Here is a 2965-nt window from a genome sequence, read left to right as displayed (position 1 = left end):
GTTCCTCCATGTTGAACCCAGGACACCAGGTCACCTCTAAACCATGGCCCTCAGCACCACACTGACATGATCTTTTAAACCCCTTCAGGGACGGAGACTCCACCACTGCCCTGGGCAGCCTGGGCCAGGGCTTCACAAGCCCAGTGCGGGAGAAATTGTTTCTCAGGTCCAACCTCAACCTGCCCCAGTGCAACTGGAGGACGTTTCCTCTTGTCCCCTCACTTGGTCTTTGGGAGAAGACACCGAACCCCACCTCATTCTAACCTCCTGTCATGAAGTTGTCAAGAGCAGGAAGGTCTCCCCTGAGCCTCCTTTTCTCCACATTCAGGACCCCCAGGTCCCTCAGCCATTCCTCAGCACACCTGTGCTCCAAATCCTGCTCCAGCTCCACTGCCTTCTTAGTATCAGACAAACATTTTAGAGATGATTTCCATCATCAAGCATTCGTGGCAATTAGTCTCTACCGCAGCAGGGAAAATCCTAGATGGACGCTTCTGTGATACAAGGTCTTTACTGCAGTAAGATTCTGGTGGTGCAATTCATCCACCCAGGAAAATGCAACTGGATGCAGTTGCAAGAAAACTACTCGCACCTTCAAACGGCTCAGTGGTTTCTTCGCAGATCACCAAGTAAAGCAGAAGAAGTTATTCCTTTTCATTCAATGAGAAGGAAGAATTAAAACTATATGAAAATCCTTTAAAAGTGTTCAAGAATGACTTTAAAGAGAATTAGGGGAGCTCTCCCGCTTTTGGAAGGTGATCTCCCTTCCAATCAGAGAACAGGTGCCAGGGAGGCATCAACCTTAGTAATCTCAAGTAGAAATTTAACCAATAATGTTAGAGTAAGATCTAACAACCCCTATAAATGCTTTTAAACGTGCCTTTTTGTTATGTATTTGAAAGGTGATTGAACACCTTGGGACCAACCCAGCTGGTTATAGGGTGGGGGTACAGAATACAGCTCTACTCGTCACAAACCTTTCTCTCCAGCAATTTCTAAAATTCACATAGAATAATAGAATGGTTTGGGTGGGAAGGGACTTAAAAGCTCATCCCGTCCAACCCCCTGCAGGGAGCAGGGACATCTGCAACTAGAGCAGGTTGAGCAGAGCCCCAAGGGACAACCTGACCTCCAGTGCTGCCAGGGATGGGGCTTCTCCCACCTCTCGGGGCAACCTGGGCCAGGGTCTCCCCATCCTCAGCAGAAACAGTTTCTCCCTTCTCTCTCGTCTCAATCTCCCTCTTCCGGTTTCACCCATCACCCCTTGTCCTGTCCCAACAGCCCCTGCTCAAAAGCCCCTCCCCAGCTTTCTCAGAGGCCCCTTGAAGCACTCAAAGGCCGCACTAAGGTCTCCCCGCAGCCTTCTCTGCTCCAGGCTGAACACTCCCAGCTCTCTCTCCTGTCCTCACAGCAGAGGGGTTCCACCCTTGGGTCATTTTTGTGGCCTCCCCTGGAACAGATACTTCAGTTCTAGTAAAAGCTAGAACTACCATCTTTCAAAACAATTACTTAAGAGAGGTTTTTCTTGGTTAAGAAGCTCCAGTCTTATGTTACTTGCTCTGACTCACTCTCACATCTATATTCTCTTAAACACTTGCTGTTCAGGACAGCCTTGGGAAAATGAAGCAATTAAACCAACATGTCTGAGTGGAGAGAACTAGCAAATGTATTACAGGGATATTAAAGAGTTAATTAGGTAGTTCTTTGTACATCACAGCTTCACTGTTTCAGCAAGTCTCCAGTAACACCTAATTATCAAATCTCAGATGAACTGTTTCTTCGAGAGCTCAGTGTCGGTGCTCCACACAAACCAGCCATGCAGCTACGATGCCTCTGGTGCCCCTCAGTGAGGGGATATCCTGGTCCTTCTGGCTGGCTTCGAGCTGTCATTCACACCTACCCCTCCCTATTAAAAGTTTATTTACCAACCTTTGGAGCATTTGCTACAAAGCAAAAAGCAGCAAGCTACATCAAAGCCTCCCTATTAGCACTCCCTAGTGAACTGTGAAAATATAAATTCAAAGCTGACAAGCTAGTTAGACTTTTAACTAAAATCTGAGTGCAATTAACTTTACCCATGCCATTCTGCTACTGTACTGCTGGCACCAACTTTGAGAAGTGGCCCAAATTCTTCTGAGGAACAGAAAGACCATTTATCTCTGATATTTATTCAGGGCAAACCTCCTCTTCCGTGTCAAGCAGGGAATGTAGCGCTGCTGACTGTGACTGGCAGTGATAAAGGAGCTGGTATGATTTTTAAATGGGCAGCATGTCCCGCTTTCCTGAATATTAGAGAAAAGTGAGTAACATGCCCTCCTAAATAAGACTCAGCTACTAATTCCAAGATACACACTGGGGAAAAGGTGCCTATAAATTACAGAATCACAGACTCATCTGGTTGGAAGAGACCTTTAAGATCATCAAGTCCAACCATTTTCCCTGCACTGCCAGGGTCCCTAAACCATGTCCCTCAGCACCACATCGACACATCTGTTAAACACTTCCAGAGACAGAGACTCCTCCACCTCCCTGGGCAGCCTGTTCCAATGCTCCAAAACCCTCTCTGTGAAGAAGTTCTTCCTGATATCTAACCTAGATCTCCCCTGGTGCAACTTAAGGCTGTTTCCTCTCATCCTGTCACTTGTCACGTGGGAGAAGAGACCAACCCCCACCTCTCTACAACCTCCCTTCAGGTAGTTATAGACTAATAAGGTCTCCCCCCAGCCTCCTTTTCTCCAGGCTAAACAACCCCAGGTCCCTCAGTCACTTCTCATCAGACTTGCTCTCCAGACCCTTCATCAGGGTCCTTCATTACCCTTCTCTGGACACGCTCCAGCACCTCAATATCCTTCTTGAAGTGAGCGGCCCAAAAATTGAACACAGTATTCAAGGTGTGGCCTCATCAGTGCCCAGTACAGGGGGACAATCACTTCCCTCCTCCTGCTGGCCACACTATTGCTGATAC

Source organism: Buceros rhinoceros, unplaced genomic scaffold, assembly GCF_000710305.1.
Source record: "Buceros rhinoceros silvestris isolate BGI_N320 unplaced genomic scaffold, ASM71030v1 scaffold262, whole genome shotgun sequence".
In the NCBI taxonomy this organism is placed as follows: Eukaryota; Metazoa; Chordata; class Aves; order Bucerotiformes; family Bucerotidae; genus Buceros; species Buceros rhinoceros.
Note: the sequence above shows the minus strand (reverse complement) of the source record.